General features: G+C 41.3%; 1 long non-coding RNA gene across 1 annotated transcript; it reads left to right on the top strand.

The window, feature by feature from the left end:
* Positions 1–6,183: 6,183 nt before the first annotated feature.
* On the top strand, positions 6,184–9,791 carry LOC147321821 (uncharacterized). The gene is made up of 3 exons (XR_015131024.1): positions 6,184–6,837; positions 8,669–8,758; positions 8,897–9,791. It is a non-coding gene; the product is annotated as an uncharacterized LOC147321821 (long non-coding RNA).
* The last annotated feature ends 8,657 nt before the right edge of the window (positions 9,792–18,448 follow it).

The following is an 18,448-nucleotide window of genomic DNA, read 5'->3' as shown; positions in this document are numbered from 1 at the left end:
CCTCTTTTTCATCATTACAATCAAAAGTGGAAGCGCGCAAGATATAAAGGGGACATAAATGCAATTTATAGTGCAATTAGTGGATACTAAAAATAATATGGATTAAGAGATGCATGCCCCACTAATGGCATTCCCTCTGTGTTTGGATCACAATGACAGTCGGCTGCTTAAATTAAAGTGCCCTTTGATAAAAGGGAATTAAATAATCTCTAATTGCAGTATCATAATAGTCTTAAACGTCTAATTCAATTATCCACACAAGTGGTGTAAAAAAGAGTGTAGAGGGGGGAATGAAATCTTATTGAACATGCAGTGCCATGTCAAATGACTGTCTCCATTATCCAGAGTCAGGAAGTATTTCCAGCGTGCTCCTGTGCAAAAACAAAATGGTAAAAAAGAGCTTTTGTGCGCGCGTGTGTGTGTGTGTGTGTGTGTGTGTGTTGCTTGCTCGAGGGCAGTGTTAGGCTCGAGAGTTTGCCTTAGATGTAGCTTACTAACCTCAATAATCATAATACAACATAAGCAAATAAACAGTTTGTCTATACAAATGCAAAGATATTAGTCAACACTATTTCCCTTATGAATCCATCCATGTGTATTTGTTCTCACCTGCCACTTTCCCTTTCCCGCTTTCCCTCGCCGGTGATCAGATAATTCTGCTCCTCATTTACATTATAATAAACTAAAAAATAGTCAAAGTCTAATTTTAGGAATGAAACAAAACATATAAATAAGCCCAAAGGTGCCTGAAGATAGGAAAAATGATCAAGGATATTGTTATGGCCCTTTCTTCTTTCCCTCTTTCCCCCAAAACATGATGGATGGTTTTTCTTTGCACCCCACAGGGAAATGTATAATGGAGTTAAAACCTTGGATTGTTGAGTACCATATAGACCTCTTCTCAAGACCCCGGAAAATGACTCTCATAATCCTTCACAGCAGGCAGGAAGGATCCACTCAGTGTGGACTTGTCGCTCCTTGAACCAATATGGCTGCCCAGACTTTTCTCTGTTTATTTACCAGTTTTCAACAGACTTGCAAATGAGATCAAAGCATTCGTGTTTACCACACACCATCCCACGTAACACGCATGCAGATGTTTTGTCCGCTACGCAGCCCCCCTGCCCTCCCTTAAACATGTTGCTAATAGTATTCATCCTCCTCGGTCTTTAGTATGTAAAACTGATATGATAGATGATCGCAGGAGACACCGAGCAGGCTGAAGCACACTTGTGGTGGCGATACACGACGCGCGGTTCACAACAGAGTCGACCCAAGGCCTCGGCTAACGACTCCTTGCCAAGTAAATGATGATAAACATAAGCTTCCCTTCCACCAGTGAGTGCGCATTACCTAATGATGTTCAATGGCGGTGGTGAGCAGTAAAGACAACAAATATATTATACCAATGCATCTTAAATGGGCATCCCTAAGGAAACCCATCTGAATTGTAAATTCATGCACGAGGCTCATTTTTCATATGCGGCAAGGGTAAAATTCCAAACAACTGTGTACTTAATGTGCAATGTTTTTTGCATTTTTACATCTTTATGGGCACTTACTGGCATCTGTATCTATTTATTTATATGAAATGCGCAGCACTTACCCATTGTCAGAAATGGACTAGGTTTAGATTGATGTTTCTATGCAGTAGTCGCCACAGGTCAAACTTCTCACAGTTTGTAACCATGTTCCAAATATGAGAAAAGGAAAAAAGAAATTAAAATGTGAAGCTTTTTTTAATGAGTCTTAATATATTCAGGCTACGCAGCTGTCACACTTTAGATTTTCCACCAAGGAACTGTATTCATTTGGGGCTCTGCCTTAAATTGGAGCAGCAACATCTCCTTTATTATTTTTCCAGTCCTCCATATTACTTTCAACACTAACTTATGTTTTGTCATGCATTCCAGTGCAGCGGATTGCGGTTTGGGTCTAAATCCACTTTCTTGGAATTTAAAGTTTAGTCAAGATCCATTACAGTGTATTTGGGGGGGGGGGGTTAAGTCAGTTTGTACACTCAGGTGGCCACAAAGACCCTTTATACTAAGGGGCTAATGATTAGTCGGAACCAGAGACCTCGTGTAGGTTAATTTCAGAGAAATCAAGCTGCCTTTGAGAGACACAAATTACAAGAGACAGCAGGCCAGGCGGAGAATGAATGTTGGCTTGACTTGAAATGATTGTGAGATGGATACCCGGCCACTGCTTCGGTGTTGCGGCAGGTAAAGCCTCTCGAATGGAAGGAAGGGGGAAAGCTTGGGACAGAACAAGCATCCCAAAAGTGGAACATGATCTGATAAGCCTGGAAAAGGCTCAAAGTTGGTGACATCTCTGCCAAGGGCCTTTCAGCAGCTGCAATTGAAACTGCCAGTACGAGCAGGTCTCCTGGGACAGATGGAATGGAGTGTATGCGCACAACACCAACCGAGGTCATGCGCACGCAGCGCACATACATGACATTTACAGCTATGTACATACACCTCTATAGGCCACCAGGACACATAAACACAAACTTCCACAACTTTGGATATTCCAATCAATGATGTTCAGGTTAAAGTGTGAGCATATGTTAGAGTCAAACTACAGCACCTGAAATAGCTTCCCCCGAAAATCGTCTTCAGTTGTACGGTAGACTGCTGAGTTTCTGAACTCTGATCATTCATAAGCCAATTCAGATCTCAAGTCACTTACCTCAGAACGAAAGATAAAGAGAAAGGGAGAGAGAAAAAAGCGATGCTTTGATTCCCTCTGGGCCCACCCATACCAACAGCGTTGTAGGGACTGTGGATGAAAGCATCCAAAAAAGGGCACGTATATCTGCTCCTTAAGTCAAATATGAGAGAGCTGGAACCCATTCTATTTCTGACAATCTGAACTGCAGGTTGTCTGGGTGGGTGTAGCACTGAGAGCCTCTAATGGGGAGGTTTAAGTGCATTTCAAACACACACTGCCTCGTGGCCTAGCAGCCAAACACTGAAAAATAATTCAGTAAATAAAAGAAAGCTGCAGAGCTGCCTTCTTACCAGAAATGTAAACTTGTGTTAAGATGGATATCTGTAACTTTCTGCTTAAATGACACAAAGAAATTCCTCAGCTGCAGAGGAGATTCTCCTGTAGATTTTTTTTGATATGTGAGGTCAATTATCTCCTCTCCTCCTTTCATAATAACAATGAATTAAATGAACTTGTGAAACAGGAGAGAGGTCACCCACAGTGAGACTTATCAGCTCTGCAGCTCCTTTAATCTCTGTGCCGTGTTTCTCTTTTTTTTAAAGATCTTAACGGTTTTAGTTAAAACTGCATCCTCATTTTCATCCACAAGTAAATATACTTGTTATTTGTGTATTATTTATTTTAGTTTAGCAAAAAAAAAAAAAAAGGAAGCACCAGACAAACATGGCTCGCAGCTAGCATAGCGGAGCCTTTAGCTATTTTTGAGTCAAATTTCTGAGGACAAGCGGAGACCAAAACCAGAGCTTAAAGGATAATTAATAATGAATTTACATCCACCACGTTTAGTGACCATGAACAAAACTCTAACTACATGTTCAACATTTGCTGAGGGTGTTAATGGTTAAGTATTAGCTTACAAGTTCAACATATTAGCTAAAAAAGGTCACAATATATCAGGCATATTTTCTGCTTTGTGAGGGACCAAAAACATGCAATAATGGAGAAGTTTAACAAATGGAAGTGTCGAAAATGATATATTTATCTACATTATTGATTTAATGTAGAGGAGATGGTGATAATGAACATTAGTTTGGATGAGCAAATTTCTTAAAATGCTAGGTTATTTTTTCTTTCGTCTGCTATAGCTTGTAAAACAAACTGAGACAACCCTTACATTCAAATGACCGTGAACAGGTAAATAAGCTAAAAAAAAATTCCTTAGTCCATCTTTTTTTTAAAATATTACCTAAAACACATACACATGCATACAAACATATACATATTCACCTCTTCCTCTCTTCTTTTTCGAGGGCATGCCAGCAGGGGAGACCTGGTTTGTCATCTATGGTTCTGGGGTTGCTGCAGGGCTGCTGAGGCTTTCAGCCACCTTGAAAGTGCTTAGTATCGCCCTTCTGACACATAAAATAACACATAGGCACCCATACGCATGCACAAAAACACCTCTGTACTTTTCATTATTCCCAGAGTTGAAGGCATATCAAAGAAATACCAGGGGGCTTGCTGCTAGCGTGTCACCAGGGTGGACGCTGGCTGTCACACACAAATGCAGACACACAGAAATGGACGCCTGGCTAATGCCTTTTCTTTTTCTATCTGCGGGCTGCATGACAAACAAAGACCTTTACAAGAAAACAGAAGAAGGTCTGAATCTTTGTTGTCACTGGGATCTGTGTAGCTTGGAGAGAATCTGCTGAGGCAAAGAAACATCCTCAAAAGCAAAGAGAAGTCATGCAGCTCGTGTATATGAGTGTGTTTGTGTGAGCAGTGCATATGAGAAGGGTTTGCTTAAGACAAATTTCTCTTTTGCTACTTTTTTAAGTGTGTATTTCACAAAAATATGATAGGAGTAACAGTAATTTTGTTCCCATACTATTACAAAGAGAATCAAGCAGCATGCTTCATTAAATTATATGACAATGTAATCCCCTAGTGAATAATACTAATTACCCATGTCAAAATGTAACATGAAATGAAAGACTTCCAAAGTCAGAGGTTTGTGTACTCAGAAGTGCCTCAGGTAAATCTAGTAAACATCATGTGATGAGTAAACAAAGGGTTAATGAGAAGAACCTATGACCACCAGTTTTCATGCCAACATTTATTCCCTCCACCCTATGAAACATCCCCAGATGATGTCGTGTTGCTCCGTGTATGCATCCATCTATCCTTCTATAACTTCCTTCATATTTGCATCTCAATCTCTTTCATCTTGTTCGGATGGCTCCCGGTCTCACTTGCCTCGACTCCTTTTACCCAGCCCCCGTGGCCCTTGGATCTCCCAAACAGCCCTGCACGGGCCCTTCCCACCAGTCAGCCAGCAGCCATCTGTCTGTTCATCCGTCTCCGTGCCCGGCTCATTTGGCCGCTCAGTAGGACTGTGATGATTCTCCATCACTTGCGATCTCTTCTTATCAGACCCATGCGGTGGGCCTAATTAGTCGGTGGGCTTTTGGAAGTGCCTGGCGGGTCCTGGAGCAGCCTGACATACGCCAGAACTGGGGTTAAGAGGTGGCCAGCGGGGCCTAAGAGGTGGTTTGCTCTATCCCCTTCAGCAAAGCTAAATGGGAGTAGAGCAGATTGATATGGAAAGCATGAATATTCCTCATTCCTTCATTATGTTAAGAATGAAAGACAGAGGTGTGGAAAGAATCAGTTTTTCCACTTCTGCTTTTTCAGACATTTAGATTTTTGTGTCTTTTTTGCTCTAAGTGGGAACAAACAGTGTCCTTAGCAGGATGGTTCACTGCCCTGGAGCCAAAATAGCATATTGGAAAGGTTTTGTCAAATGATGGAGGTGTGTGGTGAAAAAGTGGAAGAACAATTGATTTTTTTTTTGAAGAATACTGCACTAGAATACCAGATAAACTGCCAATAGGCAAGTGTTTTGCTTTAACGCATTATGATTAAGTAATTACTAACTGTGCAACGTGATGGGTATAGAATAATAGGACTATTCACTATTGCTTTCACTATATAACCTACTTGTTATGAAATCTCTGATAATAGGAAGGCACCCAAAAGAAGATGACAATAGCCTTTTTATATTCTAATAGCTACCAGTAGCTTTGCAGAAAACAAAGAGACCTATGTTGGAGGAGCTGAAAAGGGTTGGTAATGAAAAATGAAACAAGACTGTGTTTCAGACACAGTCCAACCAATGCCTACTAATGTCTAGTATAATACAATCAGGCCTCGGAAAGCAATCCCATCTTTCCAAGGAGCGCAGAAGGAATTGGGGGCAGTGTCGATTGCCGCTTTGAACCCACAACATATTAAATTCATTCTTTCCATGTATACTCTATGTATGCATAAAGTTTTATGTTTTCTTGAATACTTGCATTTATGACATTTAACCCTTTAAGACCTACCATAGAACCAAGTTCGCCAGAGCTTATATTATATTTTTACATGCTGTAGTGCCATTTTTGGGAGCATTTCAAGTTGCTATACATCAATACAACCATTATAGCCCAAACTTTAATAATATGTCTGCATTAGGTGCATAGTAATTACATAAATTGCAAAAAAGTGCAATAAACTACAAAAAAATTGAAAATCGTTTTTGTTTTTTTAACATATATTTCTAGTTAGAGAAATTTAAGAGGCTTATCCCTCAAAACTGTAAATACAAAAAGTTACACAAACTAGTTTCCCACCACAGGAAATTTATTTTGAGTGTCTTCATAGTTTTATTTTTGAAATACACCAATTTTTATATACTGCAGGAAAAACGAAAATAAATATTATAGTGCAAATTTGCAAAATAACAGCATATGCATCAAAATAAACTATTTCCAGCAGTGCAATATGAGTCCTAAGCATCCCAGAAACGACACAGAAAGTCATAAACTCAAACATAACTTTTTAAAACACATAACAAGTAAAACACAAGCTCATAAGGGCCCGATCGTAAAAAACTACATTTCCGCAAAATGACGTCACTTCCGGTTTCGGGCAGGTCATGCGGTCATGTGATAGTTCGCGCTGATGGACGTAGGAAGTGTTACAAACAGCTGATGGATCGGCGAAGCGTGTTTCTGGAATATCATGTTTTTGTTGCTGCAAGTGATTTTTATGCAGTTTTTGCAAAGCTATATGTGGAAGGAAACTGTGACCTAGGACAAGCTGATGGCATAAGATGTAAGTACAACTCCTCCAGTTTCATATGCAAAAAAAATTATTGTGCTAGCTTAAGTGGTTGCAGAGCTACCGGGATTTAAAAATAGTTACGCAAAACAGAGCGTGCCCGCTCCGATCGGCTGTAAAGGGTTAAAGAAAAAGTGCTTTTTCATTATAAGCCAAAGGCAGTCTTTGTTTCATGTAGCTCAGTGGTGACAAGCCCTAAACAACAAACAGTTATTATAAAAAATAAAAACAGTTTTTGTCAAACCAAAATCCAGGAGCATGTTTGAAAAAGAAAAACTAATTACAGCTCATGATTCAGTAGTTTCTAAAACCACCTTTAGCAGTAATGCTACATGGAAGTATCTTTTGTGTATGACGTTATCAGCCTCTAACATTGTTGTGGAGTGATTTTGGTCCACTCTTCTTTACAGTGTTGCTTCAGTTCATTGAAGTTCATGGACATTTATTTATGCACAGCTGTCTCAAGATCCCAACACAGCATTTCACATACAAAGGAGTTCATGGTTGACTCAATGGCTACAAGGTCCTCAGGTCCTGTGGCTGCAAAACAAACCCAAATCATCACGCCCCCACCACTGTGCTTAATTGCTGGCTTAAGGTGTTTGTATTGATATGCAGTGTTTGGTTTTTGCCAAACATAGCATTGTGACTAAAGACCATTTTGATCTCGCCTGTCCAAAGGACATTGTCCCAAACGTCCTGTGGTTGGTTCAGATCCGATGGTGCTATGTTCTTCTTAGAGAAAAGAGGCTTTCTCCCGGCAACCATTCCAAAAAAGCCATACTTGTTCAACCTTTTTACTGTCATGAACTTTAAAATTTAACATGCTAACTGAGGCTTGCAAATGCCTCAGTTAATTAAAATGCAAAAAAAAAATTGAGCATGCCGTAAATTATGTGAAACCAACAAGGTGATGACAGGAGAGATGTATGAAGCTGGTGAAAAAAAGGGAAAGGGAATAACACAGAATAGGTGGAGGAAGACTCAGCAAGAGAAGAAAAGAAAAATAGAAGAGGACATAGACCTGACTGAATTATGTCAGTGAAGTGCCACGCAGACTTTGGGGTCATATTATAGACATTGACAGGAGTGTATTTATCAGTTACTGGAAATGATCACTGTAGCCTTTCACAAAAAATGAGAGGGTGTTGCAGGGCCTCCCATCCATGATGGATGCAGCTCGTTTGCTTCTCTTTCCAAGTCTGTGTGTGCGTTTTTGTTTTTTGTGGCAGATTAAATGCAGAGTTGTGTCCGTTCCTATCAGTGCTTTTTAAGTCATCTTTCTGAACACCTTGTGACACAAATCCAACAGGATCATCATTAGCTCCAAACAATTTTGAAGTGTACAGACAGGATTTTGACAGTCCATGTCAGCAAACCTAATGTGAAGTGATTACAGTAATAAAACTACTAAAACCATGTTAGCTTATTTTGCAGCATATAGACAGAGTATGTGCAAAGTGCATTGAAGTACATCAATATCTCAAATATTAAAATTTGGCGAAATCCAAGTCATAGTAGATGGCACTGTAAATTAAAGAAAGATGAATACGTCAGCTTAAAAGGATTCAAAAATAACATTCAAAACACGCCGTAATCATTTTCACTGAAGACACACAAAGATGCCGTTAGCCTCTTTCAGCTCTAACTCATTCACATCTTTATTGTACTGCAGACAAAGCAGATCTAGTGTCCTTAGGCGAGTTATGCATCCCTGGGTTGGAGCATCTATGTGGCACCATGTGTATTTGTCATACATTAGACAGCCTCTGAGCCATGACAAATTCTCAGATACACACTTACACACACACACTCTCTCACACAGGTAAACAGACTTCCTCCTTCGTCTGAGCCGGTCAGATCCGTGTTTGGCTTCCCCGTGACAGAGCCCAGGGTGAAATACAACACCGGCGAGGTAAATTAAAGTGTGGCTTAAGGTGTGTTTGTTCATGCAACAAGGTCGCCCAATTAAACCCCCGCCTCTCATCCGTCGCTCGATCTGCTTCTATCTCGCTCTCATTTCTTCTTCTTCTTCTTCCTCTGTTCTCCCAAGGCGGTCATTCTCAGGTGATTATCAGAGACCAGCTTTCCTCCAGTTTCAGAGATTCCCAATGAAAGATGACTGCGGCTGCTGAGGAGTTATAAGTGGTTCCTTTATCTTGGGAACAAGGGGTAGCTGATTTTTAAGGATTGTGGCTTTTGTGTCACGAGTGACACCATGATGTAGTGAGGAAAGCTGTAGGGTGAACAAACAATTGGGTGAATAAACAATGACAGTAAACTGCAGAGGTCTGTTATTGTGTTTCAAACCAGCACACACATACGCCGTGTTCACGGCATTTTTTTTTCTTTTTGTAGACTTTACTCATCCTCTGCACTGTCTTTCTCAAATCTTTTCCTTTGCACTGTGTGAAAGTTTGCTCCTTCAGATGTTTAAAGATAAAAGGGTTGCAGAGATCATGAGCTTTAAAGACACTCGGTGGATTTTACCTGAGGAACAAAAAAAAAAGTTCTCACACCTCAGCTTTGGAAGCTGCAGCTATAAGAAGGACACGCGGGCACCACGCTGGCGAGGTCGGGATTGATTTAAAGGGAACGTCTCCCTTTCAAGCTTTCTCCACAAACACATGCGAGCACGCACAGGGAATCTACACGCGCACTCTCTTACGAGTAATCATTCAGCGGAGACGTGTGCAGGTGGCTCAGGAGAAGAGGCAAAGGAGAGAGTCAAAAGCTTGACTTAAATGAGAGAGAATGACCGCTGGCGCTGCTGTAGCGGTGTTGGGGTTTGACAGCAGCCCGAGCAGAGGCCACTTTGACTAATTGGGCTAATTTGGCAGCGAGGGAAGAAAAGGAGTCTCAAAGGCTACTCTTTTCATCATCTCCCTCGCCTCGTCTGAACTCACTCTCACTTTCACCAACTCTCCGTCTTTTCCCACTCACCGGCTCACTCGCTTGCTCCCCATTTCGCTTTCTCTTTATCTCCCTTTAATAACCGAGCTTCATCTTCCAATCAAGGGATAGATAAGCCATCTGAAGTCACCTGGCTGTCAAAGCCATCCCCATCCATTTCAAAGAGGCATATGGAAACGGCGCTCGCACCAGAGCGTGGCCCGCAGTGAGGATATGCTGCTCGGGGTATGTAGTTCTTCTAGCTTTGTGCCTATTTATCCTCCTTCAGTTTTTTGGGGGGGGTTGTTTTTTCCTCCATAACAAAGCTGCCAGCAATACCCCGCAAGCTCGGTGTTGATTGAAAGATTAGCAGGGCCAAGCCACCAAGTGAAACATGATACACAACAACATAAACAACAAAAAAGAAGCATAGAGAGATGCAAACACATACCCTCCTGGAAAGCAGCACCAAGTCAGAGTACATGCCAAAGAAAAGATAATCTGCTTTGTGAAGGTTCCTCAGGGCAGCGCAAAGACTATTCTCCTCCAATATCAATAAAACATACGGAGAACACATTACAGAGCCGTGTTTTAGTGGTGTAGGTACTCTGAATTTAATGCATTGTGGCTCCTCTTCTGGGTTCTGATGGGACGAATTTGTATTATTTTGCTACCTGACCGTGGAGATGAATGATAGTCTATGTGACATGTTTCCGGAACACTCTCTTCTTCCTCTTGCCTTCCCTCTTCATCCTCAGCCCTTGGCACTGGCAGACTCACTGGTCATCTGCACCAGTGGGATAAGGGGAAGAAGGGTGAGTCTGAGACACAACATATGTTATTCGCTTTTCCAATAGTGTGATGCCTCGCAGGGAAATTTGTGCTATCGCATTATGACACAGAAAATGAAAGAGGCTCCATTGTGCCCCTAAGATGGAGTACGGACAGCCAGAAATAATATCTAGAACGTAGACACTGGGGGCTGGTGACAGCCGGACTGCATGGAGACATCACAAACAATATATCTGACTTCAACTTCAAAAACAATCATGCCAAAGATAGAGAATGATAAAAAAAAAAAACCAAAACAACACAACACTTGCAAGAATTATGCGTGTGTCTGTTTGGAGTCAAGGAGGGATGGAGAGGAAATTACATATTGAGTTCTTTTGTTCTTCTTTGCTCTTCTGCGTCTGTCATCTCGAATTTGTACGCAGATAAAAGAAAAAAAATCACATATCAATACGAGCGGGAGAATAATAGATGATGTAAGGTTTTGAGATAGGGCTGGAAAATGCCCGGAGCATACATTCCCAGCCCCAGCCAGTCAGTTTCTGGCAGATTGTCACTGTTTGCTATTCTTAGTGGTCGCTTTTCTAAAAGGCTAAGGAAGATTAGCCCACTTAACAAACAGACGCGTCTGCAGTAGAGCAAATGACTACATTTAAAGCATCAATTAAAAGCGCAGACCATATAACGAACAACATTCATAAATAAATATGTCGCTAAACGCATCAACCAACTATTGTCAGTCTCTATTCTGTCTTCACGCTTGTTTTGATCATAAAACAAGAGAAAGTTCAGAGTTGGGGGGGTGGCAGTCTGCCTGTATACTTTAAATTGCAAAGGCCTGCTATTGCATGCAAGTAATCCTCGTATTTTATGCACATATGTAATCAAACAGAAATGACATACGTGTACAACATGCAGGGGTTTTAGGATAATAGCTCATAATCACTCCTATTTGTGAGAAACATGGGGCGTGGTATGCGTTTACATATATATATTTATCCTTGGAATTGTTCACGCTCATGCATCAGAAAGCTCGACACCCGCACTCTGCATGTAAGCTCATTGTAAGACTGTCACACCCAGAAATTTACAATCACTTAACCGGATATTTCACGATGGTGTATGATCAGAGCGGGGCATTTACATCTCAAAGGTGGAGGTCTTACACGTGTGCGACTGCGGGGATAAATGCATGTAGAATTATTAAAAATGTATCTGCAAACAAAAACTGATCCACCCAGTGTGTGCTTAACTGTGTAGTCTTTGAATGCAAGATATAGCACCTACTGGTGTCTTCATGTTAAATAATATGCGCTATGAGAGTCAATCACACCCTGCATATAGCTTATCTGTCATGTGCATGCAGGGCAAAGGTCCTGTGTAGTATTACCTGGTCATTTTTCTATATTCTGCATAATTATTACTACTGTTCTTGTACAGTGTCTACATGTGACTCTGTATCTAGGTAGCTGTAAAAGAATATAAAAAGTGGAATCTGCGCGACCTCAGAGACACTTTCTAACCCAACACTGAAATAACATGTTTGTACACTAGCGCACAGGGAAGGTCAGGAAGGGCTGAGATGCACGCAGGAACAACAACACAGAAGAACACGTGTAAACATACAAGTGCAGGAGGTTCAGAAACAGCACGGGTCGTCAGCAGCGATCCCAGAGCTGCGCTGCCAGGGTTCTCGTGGCGGGGGATCTGCGGGGTCCGTTCAGTCCTCTGTAACAACACTATGCTGCCAAAAGTCTTCGTTTAGTGCACTAAACGAAGACAGCTCTGAATTTAGCAATGTCAAACAAGCAGGAGAGAAAGGAGAGGATACAGAGGGATAAGGAGAAGTAAAGAGGGAATGAGCAGAGGGAACCAAGAGCAGGTACAGAACAGCTTTAGCCTGATAGTGAATAAGGTAATAAGATGTTTAAATATTACTGAATTTCCAAAATATGGGATAAATAAAATAGTTATGATTATAATTCTTATTTTCTATTAAAATTTCCAAAGCAAGACAGGTTCTTTTACCATATATCTTTAACTAAAATGCCAAAAATGAAAAGTGTTGTGTAATGGCACTGACAACACATTACATGTAACTAATGATTTTCAGGAGCAGGACTAGAGCACGGGTTATATTGCTTCTTTAAATAAAATAAATAATATTCTGCATTTGTTACCAAAAGACTCAGTGTGTTCAAAATTACTTGAAAAAAGTTAAAAAAAATAAATAAATAAAAACACTATGAAGAAGCTTTTTTTAACGCAAAGATAAATATCTATCTTCCAATCGCCCGGGCTGATTTTGGCTCCTGGAAAACTCAAGTATTAGTCCTGTGCAGAAGAGATAAGGAAGGATCTGGGGTGAAAATTTGGCTGCAGCTCATCAATTAAAGGAGCCAAAAAGTCAGGAGTGGAAAAGGAGCACAGAGAGCAAAGGAAGTGTTAATGGGAGACATTTCAGGAAAGTGAGGAAAAGGTTGCACACTTTATCACAGTTTATCAGACTAACTTAATGTGAGTGATACGTTTTTTACGGCTAACAATATTTTATTTCATAGCGAGCCTCTCATGTACAGACAGAGAAAAAAAATACATAAACATAATATTGCTGCCTTTTTAGTAAGAGAAGATAACCTGGAGTCTCTTTGAAAGGCCTCTGCACTAACATCACTATCAACACACACACTGAGTGAAGGATGCAGCTGAGCTGACACAGGCAGGTCTGGGTCACCCCTTCGCCTGGCTCCGCAGAGACGAAAGGGGCAGATTTGATTGGCTGTGACAGATCCTTGACGTGTAATTGCTCTAATCACTTGACGGCTCCCGACCGGAACCCCCTCTTCTATACCCTAATCTTCCTCACTCCCCCTGTTTGCTTGCTGGTCGGCGCAGCAGCATCACCAGGGTGTGAGCGGATAACTTCGCTGCCTTTCTGTGTTGACACTTATACACAAACGTCTCTAGTTAGCATGATCTCTTGGAGAAGGGTTCCCCTGTCACTCTATTTTTCCTTCTCTGTCCATCATCTTTTTCAGTCATCACGCCAGTTGTGTAGTTTCATCTTCAGGTGAATCACTGCCACGTTTTCCTCCATGGCTAAGATAATCTACTCTAGATCCCGCAAAGCTTACACAGCACTACAGTATCCTCTGTCTGTGGCTCTGTGTTGAGATTCAGCGCCTTTACCCGCTCTCTCGGGCAAGAACAGAGAGAGAAGCAATGAGACAGAGAGAAAGAGAGCGATAAATGTGCCGGAGAAGCAGGACAACAGCCCATAATGCTAGATGGACCAAAAAGGGGGTGGGCTGACTGTCACAGGGAAAAGGGGACTGTCTAGATATCTAACCACCCCCTAATCCAAGGACTCCACGCACACCCATCCAGACCCACCCTCCTCAGAAAAAGAGACCATCAATTAGGGGCAGTGGGTTTCGTCCCCTAGCCAGCCCGCCGCTCCGCTGAGCTGCTGCTTAAACGGCTGCGGAGGAGCTGGAAGAGCAAAAAGGAGGAGGAAAGTAGCTATAGGTAGGTCTCTCGCTGTCAGCTCCACTCATAGGTAGCACTGCATTCATGGCCCTTAATTATATGTGGGTTGTCAGCACTGGTAGAAAATCCAGCCAGTGAGGAAGCAAGAGAGAGAGAGAGAGACTGGGCCACAGGAGAGTATAGTTAGTTAGATTGGCGAGCAAGTGATGAGACAGAGATGACAGGCAGGCTACCCGTCCTGCGACAACTCCTTTATCCATCCGATCGCCCCCTCACTCCATCCTTAGCTCGAATTGACTGAGAAGGTGAGGTGGAGCCTCCCTGCTCTGTCTTTCGGGGTAATGATGGGGGCTGTCTCGGTCATTTAGCATTCCCCTTCAAAACTGAAGAGCCCCAAAAACGAAATCGATATAATGCATCGCCATTGCAGTCCTTTTCTCAGATGATTTGTGTGCACTTAGTCACGGCCACTGCACACATCGTCTGGTTGTCTTCAGACAGGTCGTGGTGGATTTTTCTGGTCCAGTATTGCTTTATTGCTTCTAAAACACATGAAGGTTACTCTTATTACTGCTAGTTACTCTCTTACCCATCTCACTTCAACACAGGATGATATTTGAGTCGCAGAGCGGTGGTAGTGTTATTAGGCTGATGCTAACAAGACTGCCAATCTGGTTAACAACCAAAAGCAGGGTAGCTTAAAGGAGATTGTATTGTCAAGGATAGACAGCTGTGATCTAAATAATAATCTTATCTATATCCAGCTGGTGTTTTTATTGTACTATAATTACATTGGTAAATGAGACATTAGACCCTCTCTTTTTTGAATGAAAACTAAACATGGTCAAGAGTTGAATGCACACTTCTTCCTGTCCATAATCAGTCAAAAGCTAAACCATATTACCTGCAAATAGTAAGTGTAATAAAGGAGAGCTTTAACTCTATTTGACGCTGACCAATAAACAGGACATCCTGGTTATTAAGTGCCTGTAGGAAGTGAATATATATCCGCAGAGATAAACATCGAGACTCTTTGGCTATAAGTGGATAATGCGGATAGGAAATTAGAAGAGAGAGAGGCCCTGAATGCATATGTGTTTATGTTTTTAAGCTGTCTGGAACCCTCAGGGTTGCCCACAAATAGTCCTCAAGTTATTCCTACTATCTACAGTACGATTCACAGCACAATTTGAAGAGCATGATCTACATGCAGCACCGTAGTGAGGCTGTGTAGTACACTATCAGTAAAATCTACCTTAAGAAGTTAAAGCAGAGAAGTCCCAACATATCGGTTTGGCTTGGCTTTATGCTGTTTCCTCACCACTCTATGAAAAGAATACGGTGCTGCTTGCGGTGCCAGTGAAAGGTCCACAGAGCCACAGAGTTCATTTTCCTTTGCTCAAAGAAGCTACTGCAGATGTTTAAATAAAATGAAAATAGGTTACTTGTTGAAAACAATTTCTTTCCTGCCAAGCGTGAACTGAAAAAAGACCACTCTGCCTTTTCCTTTACATAGAAGCCTATACAGCCAGGAGGCCATTAGCTACATTAGCATGAAGACTGAAAGTAGTTGCTTGGGTCACCAACACGTCCAAAGCTTGATAATTAATGTGTTGTAGTGTAGAAATACAAGGCACTGGTGGGTGTATTTTTAGATTTATAACATTTCTGTTAAATTGTCTTTATTATATTTATATGTTTTATTTGGATAGCTTTCCCGTCAGTAAGCTAATCCACTGCTAGCTTGTTTTAGCTTGGCATACACAGACGTAGAAGAGGGAGCCCATTAATGTTCTCATGGCTCTAAAAAGGTACAATGGTGATTGGGCTTTTCAGACTGTGGCACCACGGTTGTGGAATTCTCTCCCACTGTCTCTTCGCTGCACGGACTCCATTGATTCTTTTAAAAAACAGCTGAAGACATTTTTATTGAGAAAAGCATTTGATTAATTTCTTCTTATGCTGTTTTTATAGTTTTATTGTTTTACATCGTTTTATTTACTGTTATATTGTTTTTATATTTCCATTTCCTGTGTTGTAAAGCACTTTGTGATTTTTATCTGTGAAAAGTGCTATATAAATAAATTTTACTTACTTACTTACTTACTTACAATAAGTTCCCAAAATCTCTGACTAACATTATTAACTGGTGATAGTTTCTTCTGTTCTTCTTTATTTATTCTGACCAGATTCTGTTCGCCATTCTTTTGTCGGACCTCCTACGCTGCTATCAAAAATAGCCTCAGCTGTTATTTTTAGTGACATAGACTAAAGAGTTACTCCTGCAATGCTTCCAAAAGGTGTTGAAGTTCATTTGGTGAAACTGATTCCTTGTCTTAAGCCAATGCGTCCAGCTCAAAGCCAGAACATGACCCAGTTGTACAAACTTGGATGCAGGTTTGAACGTTGCCTCTTGGTGGGTTTGGTTTGATCCAAAAAAAACATCTTTAATCTTTACTGGAACACACATTTTTTTTGAGATAATAACTGATTTTCTTTATTCAAGTTAATATCAACCTGCTAGATACGACAGTAGCAAAGTAGGACCGCTGAACAGGGAATAATGATGAAAACAGGCATCTCTGCAGAGTCCAGTCAAAAAGGAAAGTTTCTGATAAAGGAAAGTTCTCTTGCAAAGAAATGTCTGAAGCCCATGAATGCGAACAACTTTGGTGTTTAAATCTGGTTCAGCAAACAGTTTACTGAGTATTCCCCCGGGTTTCTTCAGTAAACACCACTGGATCCTGCTGAGAGTGACGAGTGTGGTGATTCCACCTTAGAATAAATCTCCGCGCTCAGCCCTCCAGCCCAAACAGGCAATCTTCGTCATGTCCTTCAGGGCCTCGGTCCCAAAACAAAGAGCAGAGCACCTGGGACCCTAACAGCTGATTACGACTACACACAAACGCACCATGCAAACCAGGGTCAACAACAAGAAAACAAGCAGGCACGCAAAGGCTGTGTTTCAGAAGCAGGTCACTTTATTTGTCAAATCGGTTGTTTGTCATCGTTTTCTAGGAAGCCTGGTTCCAATGTAGAAAGTAGCCACAAGCATCTTTCCACGAGATGTCCAGCAATTAGACCAGCTATGCAGCTTTGTTTTTCTTTATCAGTCAAGCAGACCCTTGTTTGAATAAATGTCTAGGACAGTTGACATTATCTTGATTACATCTTACTCTAAATAACCTACTCACCAGCCTTAGAAACATGTGGGGTGGGATAACTTTGATGTGCAAAGAAAGTCCACTAGAGACACACAAAAAAGATATAAAAACCGTATAAACCTTGAACTGTTTGATCATTGGTAATCTATTCTGTTAGTCCTAATAAAGCTTTTTAGCATTTGAGGCTAATAGTTCAAAACGCTGGAGCTGACACTGACCTCAATAGAGCCAAATGAAAGTTGTTAGTGCCGGGTCATTACACTGCTAAACTGGGGTGTCACACAGATGGCTATAGGAGAGATGACATGGGTGGACATGCCCTTCACTCTCACTCCTCACCCATGTCTGTCCATCTATCTATTTATGTGTACACATTTCTACACTCACCAAAGCATCTCATGGGTCTCAATGGATATATAACAGAGCTCCCGTCGTCTCCTGAGAAAAACAAATATAAAAACAACAGCAGCTACCCAAAATCAGAAAATAGCAATAAAAATAATGACGATGACGTAAAAGTCTGAGCGGGGTGGTGCTGGTGCACAAATGAAACTCGGTAACCCGAGGCTCCTTTGTCTTTTCGAGTTTCTGTTTTATGAGTCACCTTCTCTCAGCTGACATACAGTACGAGCCACAGATGAATCTCGTCTTTCGCCAGTGCTGTTGCAGCTCTGGTGGCTGGAACGGCTACCTGTAATGAAAGGCCTATAACTGTTCCTGCTAGAAATGAGGTGTGACAGTTAAATGACACAGACTCACAGTGAGGAACAACACATGTCTGCATTTAAACCACACAAACGCAGAATTCGTCACGTTTTCCTTTGCTTTCGGTGGTCAAACTTAGAACTACCTCGGGCAACAAGCATTGACGAAGGCTGATATAGAAAATGTAAAAACACACATTTTTAACTAACTCAGCACCCAGAAAACAAATTCAGAACTATTCTGTTAAACAAATCCATGTCTTTATAGCCTTACTGAAAGTTTCCCCCTCCTTTCCTGATGCTGTCCTACTTACAGATATCTGAGTGTATCATCTCAGGCTGACAGATCAGAAGGTCCTTGTGCTTTCACCTTTCCTTTTCTTTTTTCTTCTTCTGTGTTTATTCAGTGGCATCAACTGTCATCCAAAACCTTTTCTTTCTCTCATTTCCTCCCTCTTGCACTGCAGTCCATGTGTCAAGCTTTTGATCTGTTTGTTTGTATGTAGAGAAATGCTAGCATGACAGCATGCTGATTACTAATTGCAGGCATTTAGAGTGATTCAC

This window comes from Aulonocara sp. 'chitande type north' Nkhata Bay, linkage group LG9 (genome assembly GCF_057382095.1).
Source record: "Aulonocara sp. 'chitande type north' Nkhata Bay isolate Kocher_YH1m ecotype deep benthic linkage group LG9, A_spYH_male_GT1.1, whole genome shotgun sequence".
Taxonomy (NCBI): domain Eukaryota; kingdom Metazoa; phylum Chordata; class Actinopteri; order Cichliformes; family Cichlidae; genus Aulonocara; species Aulonocara sp. 'chitande type north' Nkhata Bay.
This window is presented reverse-complemented; position numbering and strand designations above follow the sequence as displayed.